Source organism: Sciurus carolinensis, chromosome X (assembly GCF_902686445.1).
Source record: "Sciurus carolinensis chromosome X, mSciCar1.2, whole genome shotgun sequence".
Classification (NCBI taxonomy): Eukaryota; Metazoa; Chordata; class Mammalia; order Rodentia; family Sciuridae; genus Sciurus; species Sciurus carolinensis.
The window spans coordinates 4207876-4230012 of record NC_062232.1 but is presented as its reverse complement, the minus strand read 5'-3'; the positions used below and the strand labels follow the sequence as shown (position 1 = coordinate 4230012).

Genomic DNA, 22137 nt, shown 5'->3' with positions numbered 1-22137 from the left:
CAGAGAAGAATGAAGAGCACTGTGTTTAGCAAAATAAGCCAAACTCAGAAAGAAAAGTATCACGTTTTCTTTTATATGTATGCAGGATTGCGGCTGGGAAATAAGGCATTCAAGTTGAAGTGAGCCGGGCCCGGTGGTGCGTGCCTGTCATCCTGGCGGCTCAGGAGGCTGAGGCAGGGTGATGGCGAGTTCAAAGCCAGCCTCAGCAACTCCGTGAGACCCGTCTCTAAAAAACAATACAAAGAAGGGCTGGGAGGGGGCTCAGTGGTTAAGCGCCCAGAGGAGGCTCCAAGATGCTCTTTAAAACCTCCATGAGATTCCGTCTTAAAAAGGTCCAGGCCTTTGTTTCCGTGAAGCCAAAGGTTCTGAACCTTGGATCGCAGAGCGCGAATCCTCAATTGCCAAGTCGGGCTGTGTTACAGTTCGTCCAGAGACGACCCCTCTGTGCCTCTCTCGGGGTCTTCTTCCCGGCACAGGAGCCGTCCCCAGGTTGACCAAGCACTGCGAGGCCTGGGTCTGCCCTGCGGCTCCTCCTTGGAGCCCCCAGCGTCAGGAGCACTGCGTGGTGCCCGCCCTCGTGGGCCCCCGTCCTCCAGAGGCGCCTGCCTCCTCCTTGGTCTGCGAAGCCGCCCTTCCCAAGGCCAGAGCTGAGGTCTGACGGGGCTACTTCTCCCCCCCTCTCACCCCTTCCGCTCCAGCGGCGCAACCAGGGCCATGGCCAAATGCGCCACGGGAAGCCGGGTACTGGAGCCCGGGTCCTCCGTGGTCCCCAAAGACGGCGTGCTGAAGCTCGACCCCGGCTGGTGTGGTGCAGCCCCGGGTGGGGGCCCTTCGGACGCGCGGCCCAGAGGGAAGTCATGACCTTGGGGCCGTGACCTTGAAGGCGGTCTGGGGACCTGGCCGTCCTCTTTCTGTCTCTGCTTCCCCAGCGGCCAGGCCTCTGGTGAGCTGCCCGCCTCAGGCCCAAGGCCACGGGGCCAGCGGGCCAGCAGCTCGGAGGCCGGGGCGGCACACCTTCCATCTTCAGGTGGGTGACTCAGGTGTTTTCTTTCCTTTACCACAAAAGGGGCCGAGTCACAGGCCCACGCTCCTCCTCGTGGGTCCAGAACTGGTTATCACCGGCCTCCGAGGGGCAGAGCCAGCCAGGGCCTCCGCTTTCAGAACCACCCCCCTTTCTGGACACAGAGGGAGGACAAAGAGACCGATCAACGGACGTTGGGACTCCGCTTAAATTCTGCCAGAACCCAAGACCCCTCCCCAGCCCGAGGAAGGGGAACCGTTGGGCTCAGCCGCAGCCTGACGTTCACCGAAGCCTTTCTTTTCTGCACCGCTGGGCACTGCTGGGACCTCCGAAGCCAAGAACTGTCAGAACACAGAGCGAGTCTGAAGCTACTGGCAGCTGGTTCCCCGTTAAAGACCAGCGAGCGAGCGAGCGCAGCAGTCTGAAGCCACACTGTGAGCAAGAGGCGACCGACACCAGGGAACCGTCCCCGGAAACGCCCTCCGGGAAGGAGGACTACAAAGTCCCACTGCCCTGCTACCAAGCGCAGGGCTCAACACGGCAGCCAAGGGAACCTGCTAAAGGCCCCATCGCGGTCACCGAGCCGTGTGGGGTAGAGCCCGTCAGCACGGCGAGGCCAGAACACGGCCAGGGTCCCTCAGCACTCAGAGGGACCCTCTCCAGCCTGAGGACGCGTTTCGATCCTCTTCCTTCAAGCACAGCACGGGATCACCTCCCTCGGGGTCATCGCCCCAGGACGGCGGGCAGCCAACCGGAGCTCTTCTAGAAACCCGGGGAGAACGTACTGGAGGTGAGTGGGCGGCAGGGTCGAGGCCCCTGCAAAGCTGTCGCTCACGCCCAAAGCCTGGCGCCAAGTCCGGGCACTCAGGCGGTGCCCAGGGTGGGAGGCGGGCGCCTGTGGGCAGCAGAGGCCACTCAGCAGACGCACCCGCCCAGCAGGCCGGCCTCCAGGTTCCCGTCCCGGGAATGCCGAGGCCCCTCCACCATCCCGGCACCTCCTCCTTCCCAGCGTCCTCACGACCCCGCCGCATTCTGTTTCACACCCACGCTCAGCGGAGGTCCTTTTACCTGCCACGAAGCGTCTGTCTCTATCGGGCAGCCCCAGGTCATCCTGGCGGAGAAAAGGTGGCAGCTGCGGCGAACTGACCAGGTGATTCCATTTTCAGTATAAAAATGCTCCTTTGCGGTAACCTTGGGGAGCAAGCACGGGGGCCATCCCCAGCCTGAGCCAGGGGAGCTGACAGACCCACCCAGCCAGCCGGCAAAGGGTCCAGGGACTGGGGGCTGATCCTACCCCGTGGGGAACCCCGCTGCTCAGCGAGCCTGCAAACCCTTCCCGGGACCCACCGGGGGGCTGATCCCGCCCCGTGGGGAACCCCGCTGCTCAGCGAGCCTGCAAACGCTTCCCGGGACCCACCCGGGGGCTGCTCCCGCCCCGTGGGGAACCCCGCTGCTCAGCGAGCCTGCAAACGCTTCCGGGACCCACCAGGGGGCTGATCCCGCCTTGTGGGGAACCCCGCTGCTCAGCGAGCCTGCAAATCCTTCCTGGGACCCACCGGGGGGCTGATCCCGCCTTGTGGGGAACCCCGCTGCTCAGCGAGCCTGCAAACCCTTCCCGGGACCCACCCGGGGGCTGATCCCGCCCCGTGGGGAACCCCGCTGCTCAGCGAGCCTGCAAACCCTTCCCGGGACCCACCCGGGGGCTGATCCCGCCCCGTGGGGAACCCCGCTGCTCAGCGAGTCTGCAAACGCTTCCGGGACCCACCCGGGGGCTGCTCCTGCCCCGTGGGGAACCCCGCTGCTCAGCGAGCCTGCAAACCCTTCCAGGGACCCACCCGGGGGCTGCTCCTGCCCCGTGGGGAACCCCGCTGCTCAGCGAGCCTGCAAACGCTTCCAGGACCCACCCGGGGGCTGCTCCTGCCCCGTGGGGAACCCCGCTGTTCAGCGAGCCTGCAAACCCTTCCAGGGACCCACCCGGGGGCTGCTGCCGCCCTGTGGGGAACCCCGCTGCTCAGCGAGTCTGCAAACCCTTCCAGGGACCCACCCGGGGGCTGCTCCCGCCCCGTGGGGAACCCCGCTGCTCAGCGAGCCTGCAAACGCTTCCAGGACCCACCCGGGGGCTGCTCCTGCCCCGTGGGGAACCCCGCTGTTCAGCGAGCCTGCAAACCCTTCCAGGGACCCACCCGGGGGCTGCTGCCGCCCTGTGGGGAACCCCGCTGCTCAGCGAGTCTGCAAACCCTTCCAGGGACCCACCCGGGGGCTGCTCCCGCCCCGTGGGGAACCCCGCTGCTCAGCAAGGCTTGCGCACAAGCCCAGGAAAGGTCACTGAAGGCCCGACCTCCCCAGCACTAATGTCCCCGACCCTGTCGGGTGGGCCTGCAGCTCGGCGTGGAAGACGGGCCCAGAGCGCCTGCTGAAGGCTCTACAAGGAACAGGTGCGACCTCGGAGCGCAGGCGCGTGCTGGGCAGCACACCTGCTGTACCTGGCTGACACCTGCGGGCCTGACGGACCCACTGGTTTTCCGACCGCTGCGACTCCCGTGACCGCTGACTCGCCTCTGCTCCAGGCAGGCCCTGTCCCCTCAGTGCGCCCTCCTCCTTCTGCACCACCCCGTGCGGGCCCTGTCCCACCTGCTGCTCCGCGGGCGGGCAAGTCCTTCCTCCGCGGAGAAGCCCCTGAGCAGAGGAATCCGCTCCTCCCGCCCGGGCCTGAGCAGCTGTGTGCTCCCTTTCAAAGTCGAACACCTCATCACTCCTACCCCGTGTCTGGTTCGGGAGCGGGTCTTTCATGTGGGCTGTTCACACATCAGTCCAGCTGTGTCTGAGGGGACCCCAGCTTCCCCGGGCAGGTGCCTCTCAGGAGCTCTGCCTGGGAGTGAAAGTCCTTAGGGTCGGACGTGAAAAGCCTGCTTTCATCCCTTTCCCAGTTACCATCCGCTCAGCTGCACCCGTAAGTGAGGGAGTGGGCTAACCCTCGCAGTCCCCACACTGTAGGAAGGTTTAGGAAATGCCTCTCTGTGGAATTACAGGCGAGTCCCAAAGAGTGCACTGAGGAACCCTCTATGCTGTGTGTAGGAACCGAGGGCCACTTCAGAACAGCTCATCTGAAAACGTCTTTCCTTTCTGTTCCTAGAACCCGACACAACTCCGGAAGTCACTATGTGCTGTAATCAATATGCACTCTGGAGCGAGAGACTCAGTGAGTGAATGAAAGGATGGATGGATGGAAGGAAGGGTGAGTACGGAAGGGACGACAGGTGGGTGGATGGATGGACGGCTAGATGGATGGGTGGGTGGATGAATGGGTGGGTGGATTAATGGGTGGGTGAATGGTTGGATGGATGGATGGATGGATGGATGTGTGGGTGGATGGATGGATGTGTGGGTGGATGGGTGGATGGGTGGATGGATGAATGGGTGAATGTGTGGATGGATGAGAAGATAGGAGGATAGGTGAGTGGTTGGGTAGCTGGCTGGCTGGTTGGATGGCTAAATGAATGGATGAGTGGGTGGATGGATGGATAATGGATGGGTGGATGGGTGGATGGATGGATGGATAATGGATGGGTGGATGGGTAGGTAGATGGATGGATGGATTGGTAGTGGATGGATGGGTGGGTGAATGGAAGGGTGGGTGGATAAATGGATGGGTGGGTGGGTGGGTAGATGAATGAATGGATGGATGAGAGATAGGAGGATAGGTGGGTGCTTGGATGGACGGGTGGGTGGCTGGATGGGTGGATGGATGGGTGGATGGATGGGTGGATGGATGGGTGGGTGGCTGGACAGGTGGATGGATGGGTGGGTGGATGGATGAGAAGATAGGAGGAGAGGTGGGTGGCTGGGTAGCTGGCTGAGTGGATGGATGAGTGGATGGCTGGATGGCTGGATGAATAGGACAGGTGGATGGATGGATGATTGGATGGGTGGATGGATGGATGATTGGATGGATGGATGGATGATTGGATGGATGGATGGATGACAAGTATTTGCTGAATGGAATAAATCTCAAGTATAGTCTCTCAAAGCAAAAGGTAATGGAAAGTTCCATAAGTACCCTGGGAAGGGACAGGGCAGCAGAAGAGCACAGCACAAGAGAGGTCAGCCCACAGGATGGAGGGTCATCTTCTTTACTGAAAGTCAACTGCTCGGCTTCCAGGCTGGCTGAGTGAATGAATACAAGTGGGTGTTCGTATCTATGTCCCTGGCCTGAGATGATAAGGTCATGCACAGCAAACTCTAAGAAGCTAAATAGACAATGCAGATCATGGGAGCAGAACACTCAGAGCTGTGGGTGTAAAGTGAGAAAAGAGTTATGGTAGCAGAACAAAGCCACCTAAGGAGATCCAGGGCTGAAAGAAGACGAGTGCAATACAAGCTGTAAATCCACACCCGTATTGGAAGGAACCCCTAGGAAGCCAGGCAACATCGTGGGTGACATCTGATGTTGACAGGTGATCCAACCGATGGCCACCTGTGAGCTGAGCAGAGCCTGACTTTATGACATTGCGGAACAGACTTTATTGCATCCTTGGCACACTCAGGGGGCCAAAGGCAAGTCCTGGCTCTCTCGGGAAGTCAAGACACTAACTTGGACGACAGAGACATGGACGCAGTGACACTTGGTGACGGGGGGGCCAGCTGTAGAACTAAAATATCCGAGCAGGACATCTGGATTGGATGTCCTCTGGTCCACCACACCCTTTTCTACGTTCCAGCCTCCTCCCTCTCTAATCTACGTTGGTATTCACTCAGCTGGAAACCAGGAAGTGCTTGTTACCTCTCTCAAGATTGTTCCTGACAGCTTCCGGGTTCTCTTTACTCACAGGCCAAGAAAACAGCAAATAAGAAGCTGACATGCCTGTGTGTTCTTCCAGTTGTGCCCACCCAGACGTGCTGTCCTCAGTGCCTGCTGGTTTCTCATCCAGGCTTCCTGGACTCGCCACAACTCCATCGAAAGTTTACGTTAAAGGTCTGAAAGTCTCCACGCCCAGCTCAACCACCCACTAGACGGAGCTAAAGAAATGTTCTGCCAAACCCGACAGAGGTATTAAACTGGAACTATCAACTTCTTCCACAGGCCAAGCTTCTCCTCCTCTTTTCCGGTCACTCCAGTCACACGCTTTCACTGGAATCTCAAACCTTCACTCAGCCAGGAGCTTCCCACGAGAATGGCTGAGATGTTCAAAACTGGCAAGGTCAAGGGTGCCGACAAACGTCTGACCGTGATTTTTGTTCTCAATGTCTGCAGGACAGACCTTCGGAAGGCTTACATCATCAAGACCTGATCATTGTGTTCTAGTCAGTTCTGCATCACTGTGACCAAAAGACCTGACAAAAACAAATGGAGATGGGGGAAAGTTTATTTGAGGCTCATGGTTTCAGAGGTTCAGTCCATGGTTGGCAAGCTCCATGGCTCTGGCCCAAGGTGAGGCAGAACAAAATGGCAGAAGGGCCTGGAGGAGGAGAGCAGCTCAGGACATGGCGCCAGGAAGCAGAGAGAGCTCTGCACACCAGGGATAAGATATAAACCCCATGAGCCAGGAACAGGATATAGTCCCAAAGGCAGGTCCCCAGTGACCCAGCTCCTTCAGCCACACCCCACCTGCCTTGAGTTACCACTTGGTTTAATGTGGCTCATGGTTTCAGAGGTTCAGTCCATGGTGGGCCAACTCCATGGCTGTGCCCCAAGGTGAGGCAGAACATCATGGCGGAAGGGCCTGGAGGAGGAAAGCAGCTCAGGACATGGCACCAGGAAGCAGAGAGAGCTCTGCTCACCAGGGACCAGATATAAACCCCATGAGCCAGGGACAGGATATCATCCCCAGGAGCCAGGAACAGGATATAGTCCCCAAGGGATGTCCCCAGGGACCTACCTCCTCCAGCCACACCCCACCTGCCTTGAGTTATCAACTGGTTTATGTAGGCTTATGGTTCCAGAGGCTCAGTCCGTGGTGGGCTGACTCCATGGCTCTGGCCCAAAGTGAGGCAGAACAACATGGCGGAAGGACATGAAAGAGGAAAGCAGCTCAGGACACAGCACCAGGAAGCAGAGAGAGCTCTGCTCACCAGGAACAACATATATACCCCAAAGGCAGGGACCCAGGGACCCACCTCCTCCAGCTACACCCTACCTACTTAGAATTACCACCCAGTTAATTCATACCCGTGGGTTAATCCACCGATTAGGTTATTTCTCTCCTTATTTCGCTTCTGAACATTCTTGCATTATCTCACACATGAGTTTTGGGGAACACCTCATCTAAACCATAATACATGGCATCTGTTTAAACAAGACCATGAGAAAAAGCTCCTGAAGCTCATCATATCAGTACAGATCTGTGCTGCCTACAGATAACTTACAGATTATTATACTGGTGCACTGTGAGAAGCCAGGAAACAGGAACTGCCATTCTTGAACGGAGTGCTTATACAAATCAAATTAGTAGGTTCTGACCTGTTAGCAAAGTCCTAAATGTGGCTTGACCTCCAATTGGCCCTTCTTTCTCAAATTCGCACGTCGGTATTTATTTTCAAAGGTTCCTGAGATCCTATCGTTGGCAAGTATCAAATGAATATTCTGGAAGCCGAGCTGCCCACATTACTGCTAAATCACTGCCCTAAAATATCGACTGTGTTCACAACCGAACAGAAATGAGTCGAACGATGGTATCTCCTTGGGATAAGAAAAGAAGTCATAAAATGCACCCAGGGTACGATGAATCTCTCTTCACAATGCACTGATAAGACTTGTAAAATACAGTGAGCAACAGGAAAATATTCTACCCTAAAATGCTCTTTCTTATCTAGCTTGAAAAACAAAATCACGATTTCAGCGCGTCCTTTTCTTTGGAGGACAGTCGCTCTTCAGAATTCGTTATGAGGCTCGGCTGACCCAAGAGGGGGGCACTCTGAAAGCTGAAATCCCGACTCGTAGTAGTCATTTCAACAAGCGAGGGAAAATCAGCGGCATGATATGGACGCATCCCAGGATAATTAAACACAGTAAACACGGCCGGGGTCCATTCCAGAGTTGTTTCGCAGCCCAGGCTGACAAGGATCAGGCCCGGCAGCCTTTATCTGGGCGGTCCGTGACCCACGGTGGGTGCTGAGCTCTGCGGCACCGCAGTCCCCTTAGGTGGAGATAAATGGCGAGAGTCAGAGAAGAGGAAAAAAAAGAGGCCACAGAGAAAGTCGGAGAGGCAAGCTTGGTGAGCCACGAATCCGGAAGACCCCCTTCTGAGAGGCCGCGGGAGACACAGAAAGGACTGGGAGACGGGAAGCCCCCAGACAGCAGTGCCGCGGGGCTTCTGGCATCCGCGTGTCCAGCTGGGCTGAGCTGCAGTCCCGGACGCCACCCGTCACGTGCGGTGAGCACCCCGTCCTCGGAGCCGTGACAGACGGACAGAACCGTCTCCACACACCGCTCAGTGCCCGCGGAGGACAGCGCCCCACCCGGTTCGACCTCCCATCGGAAGCCCTGCAGCGGCAAGGGGACTCCCTCGTCCCCACGCAGAGCCACCCTGCCCGGGGCTGGCGCGGCGCACACGCGCCTGCACGCGCTTCCGCTCTGGCCGACATTGCTAGCCAGCTGCTCCTCTGATGAGGGACGCTGGCCCCTACGCCTCCCCGAAGCCCTCCCAGCTTGTCCTGCAGGGTGCGGGATGGGGAGAGAGTGGGGTGGACGTGCGTCCAGCAGGGGAGGGAGCGGGAGGGCGGCAGAGGAAGCGGGAGACCATGGTGCCCGTGCCCGGCAGCAGGCCCACCCTCTCTGTGTGAAGCTGGCGTCCGCAGGTGCAGCGGTCTGGAGGACACCCGGCCGAGGGGTCCAGAGGGGAAGGGCAGGCCGGCTCTGCAGGTCTCAGCAGGCCGCCCAGGCTCTGAGGTCGGGTCCAGGCCCCTGCCACGCCAGTCTCCTGGTAGCGCCCCGTCCCCTGCTGACCGCCAGCGTGCCTTCCACAGACGTGGGGCCCAGGTTCACCCGAGCAGCTCTGCTCCTCCCTCGGGCTCCGTTTCACGACGGCTGGACTCCAAGGCTCAGATAAGGTGCCCTGGACCCGATGGACTCAGGGGCCAGCGGGTGGAACCTGGTACTGCAGCCCTGACCCAGGCGTGCCTCACGGGCCACTGGGTGGAGGACAGTGGCATTACAAAGATGGCCTCCCGCAAACTCCACAAACGCGCTCTCCCTCTTTCCCTCCCGTGAGCACGTCCTGCTCCCTGGCCCTTCTGAGCCGGGCCTGGGGCAGGGATGGGCTGCTAGCCTATGGCTGCGACACTCGGGGCCAGGGCCACGTGCCGCGGAATCCAGTTTGCACTGAGCTGCTGGTACGGTCGGGGACTTTCGCTCCTTCTCGATGACACTTGTACAGGCCGTGCTTTGCCCCAGAGAAGAATGTTTTAGGCCAACGTTTCTTCAATCAAAGTAGCTGCCAGTCAGCAGGAGCCTACCCGGTGCCCTCTCCGTGCGGCGTACTCACACACGTCGGGTGACGGGCTTGAATTCACGCCGGGACAGGGAAGTCAGCACATGAGGGATGCTCTTTAGTTCTGGCAGCGGCTGGGCGGGATCCACGGGAGGCGCCGCGGGACCCTCTGACTCGCGGGAAGCAACCAGGTGAGGGACCCCGCGCCTCTGAGGACAGGAGCAGACCTGCGTGCGCTCCATCTCCCGGGGTGGCGGGTGAGGTCAGACGGCGGCCAGCCAGCCGGGGAACACGGGCTTCAGTGCTGTCTCCTGCCCAGCAGCCGGGCGGGCACCTGTCCGGGTAGCATGTGGACCTGAGGTGGCAGATATTCTGCGGATGTTCCCCAGGCCCCCACGGCGAGGGCAGAAGGCAGGTAGCATGGCGGGTGGACTTCCTATACGGTGGCCACGGGCACAGAGCAGAGTGGGGGGCTGGGAGCAGAACGGGCGCCCCCCATCCGAGGGACTAGCGCAGATGCAAAGCGACCGAGGAGTCGCGAAACCACATGCCACACAGGACTCAGTACTGACCCTGCAGCCTGGGATGTTGGAGGGAAGTCAGAATCTGAACTGCGGTCTCTGCGGAGGCCGAGTCCCTGACGTCGACGGTCTCCCTGGGTCCAGAGAACGAAGCGCTCGTGTACCCTGCCTCCAGCTGCCTTCAAACGGCCGAGCAAAGCCAGAAGGGCATAGGATTTTTTGTACCTACTGAACAAGTTTATCTTAAAATAAAAAAAAACAAAATAGGTTCATTTTCTTTTAAATTAATTTTAAAAGAATTTTAAAGGCCTCCAACTACTTGGAGTAGTTGGAAATGTTTTGCTAATACATTCACGAAAACACACGTTGTCAATTACAACTGGGGAATAACTGAGCCTTATGTCAAATGAAGATGCTACGCAGAGTCTGGCTTTGCTAAGAAGAGTGAATGAAGGAGGATTATCTTAGAGGGGAGGAAAAATGCCATTAATTTTTTACATGGCTTTTTAAAAAGCCAAGGACACACAGCTATGTGTCGAGTCAGAGGTCGCTCAGCGTAGAGCACTTAGCATGCGCGAGGCCCTCTGTTCCATTTGCAGCACAGGAAGAAGAATTGAAAACGGAGAGCAAGCCTGTTGGTCCGCTTCGGCCAATTTTAGAAGAAGGGTGTGCTGTGTGCGGAACGCAGTCCTGCAGCTGGACACTCGCAGCTCCTGGTCCTGGCTCAGCCGGTCTGGTCGTCAAGTCCTGGGCACCTTAGTTTCGAGTCCTTCACTGCTTGGGGCAGGGCGCCAACAGCCGAGGCGGTACCCAGAGCAGCTCCTGCAGGACTTCTCCACCGAGCAAGAGAAACGGCACCCGTGTGAGCTCGGGGAGAGGTTCCCCACCAGGCACGGGGCCCGAACGCCGGCAGCACCCCGTGAGGGCAAGAGACCTGGTCACGCTCCTGCCCCAGCCCAGGTAAGATTCCTGAGCACACAGTGACTGCGTGAAGGTGCAGGGAACGCAGGCGGTCTGTTCTGACCACTTGAAGGAAGGACACAGGATGCACAGTCTAATTTGCGGGTAATGCAATTTGTAAGCAAAACTAGCATTTGTTTTGTTTCGTTGGTAAAGAGCAAAGATTACGTGTTCATTCTCGGGCCATGCCGACTGTTTTCATCCATCTGAAATGATGCGTTAGGCTGCATTTATTTCAATCTTAAACACGGGAAGTCATAGGTTGTCGACACACAGTCTGACCTTTCAAATTCATTTCTTGAAATATTAGAAATCCTGCATTAAATCACAGCATAGATGCCGAAATCCAAGGTCTCTGACTTGGAAACACTGTTGCCCTGAAACAGCTGGATGTGGAGACTCCAGCCGAGGCGTGTGCTGTGCTTCGTGTCAGGCAGGACCAGCAGGGTGCCGCCCAGCCAGGCCTTCAGGGGAAACCGAGGTTGGAATTCAGACTCTAACAATGCGAGGGTTTCAGACCCAAAGGCCCCCGGGAGGCTGACGGCAGGGAACTCTGGCCAGAGGCTCAAGATCCCTGGTGGAGAAAGGTGAGCGGAAAATAATCGGTGGGGGGAAAGAAGGAGCCAGGTGATCGGCTTTCAGAGAGACGGAGCATCTGAAATTCACCGCTGGCAGGAGGAGGACACGGCGCTGGGGCCGCGGAGGCTCCGTCTCGCCCGTCACCCACGCATCGACCTTCAGTCCCTACTGGTGCCAGGCACGGGGCGTTCCTGCAGAGGAGCTGGGCCGCTGCACCCTTCTCGGCATCCCTGAGCGTGCCTGCTGGGTGGGTCCCTGCTCCGCCGCAGGCTGACCGCATCTGCCGCGCACCGACCCCTGACCGGGGCCGGGACTGCAGAGGCAGAGGCCGCCAGGCCTCGCTCCACACGAGGAGGCCGGCCTCAGAAAGTAACACGCCCGCAGCCACAGAGCTGTGGAGGGAAGTGCAGCGGCCCCGTGTGTACAGGGACCCGGGGCGAAGTCGGGCCTCCGCGTGGCGAGGAACTAAGGTGAGCCAACCAGAAGTCGGACACTCTGGGGGCGCGGCCATCGGGCGGCTCCAAAACACCCCCTGCAAAGCCACAGGTAAGACGGGGGCTTGAAAACACATCCTCAGATATGGACGGGTCCCACCGCACAGGCAGGAAAAGGTAAAACGCGTCACAAGGAAATACAGAGCAGAAGAAGAACAACACACCAAAAAAAGAGATCAAGACTATGATTTAGGAAGAACTAGAAATCAAAAAAAAAAAAAATGGAAAGATACATGTCTGAAAATAGTGATGGAATTGTTAAGGAGAACTGTGAATCCGAGCCGGTGCGGTCACACAGGGGTCTGTGATCCCAGCGACTCCGGAGGCTGGAGTTCAAAGCCAGCCTCCGCAACCTGGGGAGGCCCGGAGCCACTTACCAAGCACCTGCCTCAAAATGAAGGATAACAACGGTTGGGGATGTGGCTCGGTGGTTGAGCCCTGCTGCGTTCAATCCCCGCAACAAACAAAAACAGAACAGCAAGGAACATGGATTGGTATACAGGAAGGGCAGGATAAAGATGCCACGATGATGATCATGGATCTAGTTCAACCAATTCATGAGAACGGTTTCAATATCAACGTTATCAAGAGTATCAATAGGCAAATAATCCCACCTGGAGAATCGGGTTTCAAGCCTTTCATTTTAGTTACTAAAGTAAGACTATACTATTCATTAAAATTGCTCAGGAAAATCATATTTTTAGCTCCTGTAAAGAACAAATGCCATTTGAAGAAATCAAGCACTTTTGTGTGAAGCATGTGTCTGGTATTGCCAAACACAATGACTCTTCCAAACATCCGTGCAAAAGCAGAAAAGAAACAAAACTTCGAATGCTGACTTTTTTCTGCATTTTAGCAAAAACCTGGAAAACAGAAAATGGCTTATTGAATGTTTGTGGAAATGACTGCAGTCTATGTGGAAAAGTCTTAAATACTCCAAAGTCATCAGAATATTCTAAAAATCTGCACTCCAAAAATGATGCCGATGTTAGTTTGCAATAACTCAATCTCAACATTCTTAATTAACTAACGAGATAGTTCTCATCTACCAAACTCAGCAAGCATTCAGAAGACAGGAAAAAACTAAACTATATGAGAGACGGTGGAAAAAACCCTCCTCGGGTGCTGTGTTAGACCTCTCGTGAGATTCCGAGTCACGGAGTTCTGAACGGAATCGGCTCATCCCTATCAGACGTAACTCAATCAGAGGTGGGGCTGATAGCAGAACTGCCTTAGTCCAAACACCGGGACGGCGGGCTACCAACTCGGGTGACATGATGGACGGAGAGTTTAACGCTAATTCTAACCTCGCAGGGTTTAGAGAAGTTAACGGAACCACGTCTCCCTGAGGTTCTGAACCAGCTCACACGAGAGGTGTGGAAACACAGGAAGGTTATTTTGATCCTTGCGAGTCTACACTTGGAGGGAGCGATCCCCCCCGAGGGTGGATGCCAAGAGAGGACGTGGCACTTGTCACACGCCTCCGCCTGCTGCTCACTGTGACACCAGGCATGATACCCGAGACGTGGCGTCCACCAGGGACACATGCAGAGCGTCCACGCGGCCTACCTCCCCAGGGAACACGAGCCCATCTCAAGAAGAAGAGATGCCTGTCCTCTGGACCAACGGGAACTAACCGGAGGACATCGTGGGTGACACACGCCAGGCTCGGAGCGGCCCCTGCAGCGGGATCCGCTCAGCTGTGGACACTGCCCTGGTGGACGTCACAGAGGCAGAGAGCAGGCTCGGGGCAGGGAGAGGAGGCGGGTTCAGAGGGCCGGGTCCATCGCGTGGCGACGCTGGGTAACGGGGCGGCGTGCTCTTGAGAGAGCCCGAGGACGGCGGCCGAGATTCCATCAGACGGGACCCGAGTGTGTCGGCGACCACATGCTCGTGAGCTCTGAGCCCCGCCACAGGCTGTCCACGCTACGCGCAAGCGTCAGTAACTCGCGTTTGTCAGTTAAAACCACCGCGACACTGCTGAACAGACGCAGCGACACCGTTAACAGAGGAAGGGTGACCCTGAAACCGTCCCTTTCCTCTCCTTTCTGCGGGGCTGGGGCCTCCGCCTGCCGGGCAAGCTCTCTCACTAGGCTGCGCGCTGACCCCTGAATCGCATCCTATGCTTTTTTATTTGAATCTCACGCTTAAACTTCCAACCCGACCATCTTTCCTCACGTCGATGCCCACGCGCTTCTTCTCGACCCCGCCTCGCGGCCCTCTGGGCCCACCCTGGCCAGGAGACACGGGAGCCGTGGCTGAGCCGGTGGGCGATCCGGGCAGCTGTGGAAACCCCCATCTCCCGTGCCAACGTAGGCCGGCGGCCGGCTGACCGTCTGATCGGGGTTTGCACATGTAAATGCCCGGACGGACAGACAGACGGACGCTCAGATGGGAACTGGGCCGTCAGACCGCCAGTCGCGGACCGGATTCCGGAAGCCCCAGGGGACCCTGCGGCCTGCAGAGCCTGCTTTGTCCAACATAAACGTGCCCATGAGAAAACTGAGCATGTCCGTCAGGCAGGGTGAGGGGTCACGACGAGGAATAAAGCAGAACAAGCCCGAGAGCAGGCTGCGACCGAAGCAGGGCGCTCAGTCTCCTGTCCCCGCAAGCCCCCTGCACGCCACTCACCCGCCGGCGGCCACGGGCGGCGACGCGGGCCCATGAGACGGGATGAACTCGGGTGAGTGACGGCAGCACTGGGCCGTCACCCGAGGCTGCTCTGACCTCCTGGAGGCACCTGGAGGTGGGCCGGCTGCTTCAGGTGGTCGTGGCGTGTGGAGGTGGTCACGCTGCACAGAGAGGGTTCGCTTACCTCCCAGCAGCAGAAAGCAGGGCCTCGGAGCTTCGCCATGCTGCTCAGAACCGTGCGCGACTCGAGACTTGTCAATCACTCATTTCTGGAATTTTCCAGGAAACCCAAGCTGTTGACTCCGCGTAGCTGGAACGGAAAGCACACCCGGGGGTGAGGCCGGCCTACCGCACGTGCTGGCGCCTACTTATCAGGGACGACCCTCCGCCCGGCGGAAGACTCACGGTGGGGCTTTCTAAGAACCTGGCATGTTGAGGACAGACACACGTGCACTGTGTACAGCTGTCAATCTACCACCCGTCCACGAACCTGATGGGCAGCCTGACACCCGAGGACTGACCACCACCCAGAGAGCAGGGCAGCTCCTCACGGGGTGTGACTTTCTCAGGCAGTGACGAACTCAGAGCTGCAGACTCCCACGCGACCATTGGCTGGGGTGCACGGGACATGGGGCGCACCCCGTGCATGCAATGCCCTGCGATCCCGATGACTGTGGCACCCAGGCCCCGTTCCCTCCCCACTTCTGCAAAGGCCCCCACGGGAAGCAGTGGCACAGTGTCTACCACAGCCTCTGATCAGCCACCATCTCTTTGATCTTCTCACTTCCCGGTGCCGCTGGGAAACCGACTTGCTCAGATTCCTAGCTTCGTCCCCTCCCACACCCGCCCTCCACCTACGCTCGTGCTGAGCTTCGTAAGAATCGATACCTGCAAATCAGCTCTCCATTCAGCAACGTGCACGCCGCTAGACTTTGTTACGCGAGAAACAGCAGCGATGTTCTTCTTAGCCAAGTGACAATAAGCTTAGGTGGAGGGATCCCAGCAGTAGGAATGAGAGAGATGCAGCCGAGAGATACGATTACAGAAATACCAGCAGCGCAGGTATTTTATGTGTCCGTATATTGCAAAGATGGTAGAAGAGCAAGTACAGTCTGAAAGAGTCGTCAATGTTCTAATGCGTCATCTAATAATTCTAGAAATCAGAGTGGCCAGGATAGTCCGTCCTCGTAACACGAAAGTTAAACTTAATTCACAGCCTCAGTTGCTGGGTCCCCCCGACATAAAGCACTGAGATATCCGTATGAATGGACTCGTTCTCATTCATCCAAGAAATCGTTTGCTGCTGCTCTTCTTGCTGGAGGTGGTGAAATTGCCAGGATGGAAATTCCGCACTAAAACGCTGATTGTATCCGTGCTGCCGGGCACAGCTCCTTCCTCAGCCTGGGTTTCAAAGGCTCCCAGGCAGCTCCACCCCCTTATTATGGTTGTGCCCACGGATAGCATTTCAGGGTGGAAAGAAGCCTCCTCTGTTCTCGCTCCTGAGCTGTCGACTTCGCCCAGCCCACGGGTGAGCCGTAACAGGAGGCGGGGACGAAGACGGATGCCTCAGGAGTTCCGGCTTTATTAGAAATTCTTATCTGCGTGACGACAGGCACCACCCATTCTCTCAAACCCCAATTCTGGGCTGTGTCCCAGAGACCACGTTGCCCGTGGTCTCCACGTCCGACTCAGTCCGACTCAGTCGGTGTTCTTCCAGCACCATCCGCGTGCAAACCTCACACACAGGCTCTGGAAGTACATAAATGGCTGTGCACGTTGCTAATCATGAGACGCCACCTTGGTCACTCACCACAAAAGTACTTTCACTCAGGCAGAAAGGAAGCAGAGGACTTCCCCCTGTTACCTCTGCCGGGTTACACCAGGCAAACCACAGGACACCACTCTCTGCTAACGACCAGGGTCCACGCTTGACTGGCGTCTTCTCCCAGGCACGTAAGGACGTCCCTGACAGAGCGAGACACTGACATAGACGGCAAGCAGAAGAATTGCACGTGCTGGGAGAACTGGAAATCCATATGCAACAGAATGAAACTAAACCCATATCTCTCACCATGCACGAAACTAAACTCAAAATGGATTAAGGACCTCGGAATCAGACCAGAGACCTTGCATCTTATAGAAGAAAAAGTAGGTCCAGAGCTTCAACATGTTGGCTTAGGACCAGAATTCCTCAACAGGACTCCCATAGTACAAGAAATAAAAGCAAGAATTAATAACTGGGATAGATTCAAACTAAAAAGCTTTCTCTCAGCAAAGGAAACTATCAGCAATGCGAAGAAAGAGCCTACAGAGTGGGAGAAAATCTTTGCCAATCATACTTCAGATAGAGCACTAATCTCCAGAATCTATAAAGAACTCAAAAAACTCTACACCAACAATGCAAATAATCCATTCGACAAATGGGCTAAGGAAATGAATAGACACTTCACAGAAGAAGATATACAAGCAATCAACAAACATATGGAAAAATGTTCAACATCTCTAGTAATAAGAGAAATGCAAATCAAAACCACTCTAAGATTCCATCTCACCCCAATTAGAATGGCGATTATCAAGAATACAAGCAACAACTGGTGTTGCCGAGGATGTGGGGAGAAAGGTACACTCATACATTGCTGGTGGGGTTGCAAATTAGTGCAGCCACTCTGGAAGGCAGTGTGGAGATTCCTCAGAAAACCTGGAATGGAACCACCATTAGACCCAGTTATCCCACTCCTTGGCCTATACCCGAAGGACTTAAAATCAGCATACTACAGAGATACAGCCAAATCAATGTTCATAGCTGCTTAATTCACAATAGCCAGATTGTGGAACCAACCTAGATGCCCTTCAGTTGATGAATGGATAAAGAAACTATGGCATATATATACAATGGAATATTACTCAGCCATGAAGAATGATAAAATTATGACATTTGCAGGCAAATGGATGAAATTGGAGAATATCATGCTAAGTGAGATAAGCCAATCTCAAAAAACCAAAGGACAAATGATCTCGCTGATAAGCAGATGATGATACATAATGGGGCGTGGGAGGGGTTAGTGTTAGGGTTAGAGTTAGGGTTAGGGAGGGGGGCAAGAATGGAGGAAGGAAAAGAGGGGTGGGAGGGGTGGGGGAAGGGAAAAAATAAGAGAATGAAGAATTCCACGTGCTGCAGAGGAGGCTGCCGAATCGAGGGCCTAAAGGAAGAGGAGGGTGTCAGGAGGCGACTCCTCGTGTTTCTAGAAAAGCACCGTGAATTACTCGCATCGGCTTAAAGTCTTGCCACACGGAGTGCCAACTGTGCCAGTCCACGGAGCAACCAAAGCCGTGGGCCAGAGGTGCCACGGGCACCAAGAACCCCAGCCTGTGAACCCCAGCACTCGACGTGAAGGACCACCAGTCTTCCACGTCCTGACCTGGGAACCCCAGCAAGGATCCTCCTCCCCCGGGGACCAGAACAGGGCTTCTCATGCCTCTTCCTCCCGCACGGCTCCCTGTGCGCAGCTGGGCATCTCAGGTGTTCTGTGGGGGAAAGGAAAGGGGATCGGGAAGAATGGCAACGGGGCGGGTACGAAGAGAAAAGGATCCTGGGAGCAAGTGGACCCAGATCATGGAATACTACAAGCACGGAAAAAAGATAAGAGGGCCGCAAAGCTGGAACTGGAAGCAGGGCAGCCGGCTTGACGGGAAGAAAACAGGGATGAACTTGGGATCAGAGGCACCTCAAGAACCAGAAAGGGGTAAAGAGCAGAGAAAATAGTAGGAACACACACAGAGGACTTTTTTTTTTTTTTTTTGGTACTAGGGATTGAACCCAGGGGCCCTTAACCACTGAGCCACTCAGCCACATCCCTGGCCCTTTTCATTTTTTTAATTTTGAGACCGGGCCTCGCTAAGTTGCGGAGGCTGGAATTGCTTGAACTTGCAATCCTCCTGCCTCAGCCTCTTCTTTCTTTTTTTTTGACCCCCTTCTTTTCTTTCCTCCCTTTCTCGTTCCTCAGTTCTGACCCTCCTGTCAGAAGCTGTTATCGCGAGGTCCCCATTGGTGTGGCGGATTCTGACTCCCTCAGGCCATTCTTTGACTCCAAACCTCCTGAGAACCCCACAGGTTCATTCTTACAGGGAAATAAAAGGACCCTCACATGACTTGGAGTCCCAGACATTTTTTCCTGTGGTAGGTCAGCAACTGATCAAAAGCAACGTCGTAAGCCAAGTAAACGTTTCCAAAATAAATATTGATTCTGCCAGAAAATATTTCTAAAGGTATTTCAAAATCACCTCTAAAACCAGAAACACCCAAGGCAGAAACAAGGCTTTGGAAGTGGCTTGCAGTTCTTGCTGCGCCCTCGAACGGTTCCGGCCACACTCTCTACCTATCCAAGCAGCCAGCAGATCTCGGGTGAAATGGTTCTGTTTCTCAACCTGCCCTCCTACCCATGGAAAATTCACTGAGAAGACGGTGTTTGCCGATACTGGCGTTTAGGACGCACCCGTTTCCAATGATCTGTAGCTGCGTGCGATCTCATACACACCGGGAAAGCCCGAGAGCAGGGGGTTGAGGAAAATATGAACTTGGCATCAAAGAAAAGTAGCTGTAGGTCTTGGTTTGATTGCAAACCGTCAGGGAAAAACGTTCCCAGCTGGGTTCTTATCAGGAATGGGGTTGGCCAGTCATACCAAGCTCATCTGATTACGTGCATCCACAGGTGACGTGAATGACTGACGTGACAAGATTGTTTTGTCCAAACTACGAGTGAATTGAGCGCTAATACGCCTGTATTCTGTGTGTGCACGTGTGTGCATGTGTGTGCGTGTGTGCACGGAAACACAGACCTATGTACGTAGAATTGATAAAATATACTCCTGCAAATACTCAGAATTTCACCGTATCTGGGCTTCTTGCCTCTCGATGCCTGACATCTAATCACGCAGATGCTGGAACTTTACTCTCGGAGAGATCCCAGTCGTAATCTAGGCTCACGTTCACAGTCTCTACGCGGAAAGCCTTTAAAATCACGTCACTTCCGTACTCTGCAGCAGTTCTTGGCCAGGGGCAATTCTGCACACACACACCCCGCCCCCTGCCCTCAAGAAGGGACACCGGACAATGACTGGAGACCTTTGAGGCTGACAGGATCGAGGAAGCTACTGCCTGAGTGGTCAGAGATCAGAGAGGGTGCTAGATATCTTACAATGCAGAGCAAAGCCCCAGCAGCAGAGAAGGACCCAGTTCCTCACGTCAACGATGCTGGGGTCAAAAGCCACGATTTACTGCGGCTTCATCCCTGGATAAAGCAAATCTGGAACACCATGTTATATATATTTTTTATTTTTTTCTTTTGCAGTGCTGGGGATTGATCCCAGGATCTTGGGCTTGTAAGGCAGGCACTCTTACCAACTGAGCCACATCCCCAGCCCACAAAATATATTCTTTAAAATATATAGCACTGGTTCTGAAAAGTTCCACATAAATATGAACAAACTAAATATGGCTTAGGAACAGCCAGAAAACTAAGTCAGCTTTGAACCTGGTTGGGTTTGTGAATGTGAAGATAAACATACGCATTCTCTCTTCTAGAAAGTAAAATCCTTTATAGTCCTTGGAGCAATGTATCTTCCTATTTTCCTTAAGATACTTTTGGTTTTGTTTTTGCTTATTTTTTCATTTTCTTTGTTCTCATGAGTCGTCCATGACAGCAGAAGGCATGGATGCATTTTGATGGATCAGACATAAATGGAGGGTCATCTGTCATTTTTCTGACTGTCCATGTTGCAGGATCACATGGTCATGCAGTCACACATGCACATGAGTCACCATGTCTGTTCACTCTACTGTCCTTCCTACCCCACACCCTCCCCTCCCTTCACTCCCCTCTACCTAATCTAAACTAACTCTATTCTTCCCTATCCATCCCCCATTGTGAATTAGCATCCTCACATCAGAGGAAACATTTGACCTTTGGTTTTGGGGGACTGGTTTATTTTACTGAACATAATATTCTCCAGCTCCATCCATTTGCCAGCAAGTGCCATCATTTCATTCTTCTTCATGGCTGAGTAATATTCCATTGTGTATATATCTATCTCACATTTTCTTTATCCATTCATCTGTTGGAGGGCACTTAGGTTGGTTCCACAGTTTAGCTATGGTGAATTGAGCTGCTATAAACATGGATGTGGCTGCGTCACTGTAGTGTGCTGATTTTAAGCCCTTTGAGTATAAACCGAGGAGTGGTCCTGTTAACAACGTTCTTACAAAGGCATTTCAGTTTGCAGAGATTTCAAGAAAGAGAGAAAGAGAGAAAGAAAGAAAGAAGAGAGAGAGAGAAAGAGAGAAAGAAAGAAAGAAAGGGAAGGAAGGAGGGAAGGAAGGAAGGAAGAAAGGAAGGAAGGAAAGAAAGAAGGAAAGAAAGAAAGAAAGAAAAGAAAGAAAGAAAGAAAGAAAGAAAGAAGGAAAGAAAGAAAGAAAGAAAGAAAGAAGGAAAGAAAGAAAGAAAGAAGGAAAGAAAGAAAAGACTGAAGACACATGGAAATTCACTCCACCAAAGGAGCCTATGTAAGGGACAGGAAAGGCCCCGAGGGTGCAGAATTCAAACTGGTTCCTTTTGCTTTTACGAAGGACGTTACTAGGCCAGCTGGTGAAAGTGAACGGGGTGTGCCCACCGGCCAGCAGCGACACAGCCGTGTCTGGGTACCAGAACCTTCTTCAGAGCAAATGCAGACCACCTCTTGAAGGCTGCGTGAGGCGTCCGGTGGGCAAGTTCCCTTCAGGACTGTCCCTGGGCTGAGCGTCCAGCTCAGTGGTGAGCGCTTGTCCAGCGTGCTCGAGGCCCTGGGTGCGTCCCCGGCCGCCACAACAACAACAGACCACGAAGCGAAAGACCACGGGTCCCGCAATCCCGTGCATACGGAATGTCTGGGACGGGGGATTCAACAGCAGCAGGGGCAGCTGGGCAGGGCTGAGGGCGGCTGAGACCAGAGGAAATAACGAAAGGAAGGAGATTTTATTTTTTCAGGTGGCCAAAGAGTTTCAGAACTGTGTGCAGCAGAGTTTGCATTCATCTTCCAAAACACCAACGTGTAAATAAGCGAACGCCTCTAACGCGGGACCCGCACGGTGCTGGAGCGGAAGGCGTCCGGAGGCCGGCGTTCCCTCCCCTGGTGCCTCGGGCTCTGTGCACGACGTCCGTCTGGCACTCACCTGCTGCTCTTCTGGACAAGCACCTGTCCTGAGGGTGGCCGCACCCACACTCCAGGGGGAAGGACCGGGCAGACGGCTACCAGGTAGCCACCCCGCCAGGGTCCATCTCTCCCGCAGCTCCGCACGCGCCCCAGGTTCACGGGTGTGGCCCGGGCCAGCCGGGCTCCAGGCCACCCGGCCTCAGCTCTCGGTCCGCTGCGGACAGAGACCTGAGTCTCTCCTACACGACCTCTGCCTCCATCCTGCAGCCCCTCGGCAGGTGTGCGTTGGCAGAATCTGAAACACTGGGCACCTGCTCAGT

General features: G+C 55.1%; 1 long non-coding RNA gene across 4 annotated transcripts in view; it reads right to left on the bottom strand.

Annotated features, from left to right (window-relative positions):
* Nucleotides 1-22137, bottom strand: part of LOC124971791 (uncharacterized) — a 291699-nt gene that overhangs the window by 217278 nt on the left and 52284 nt on the right. For 2 of the 4 annotated variants that reach the window (XR_007106365.1, XR_007106367.1), the window contains exon 3: nucleotides 14817-14942. The exons of the other annotated variants lie outside the window; for them this stretch is intronic. This is a non-coding gene — a long non-coding RNA (uncharacterized LOC124971791). The remainder of the gene's footprint in view (nucleotides 1-14816; nucleotides 14943-22137) is intronic. 4 annotated transcript variants of the gene reach the window in all.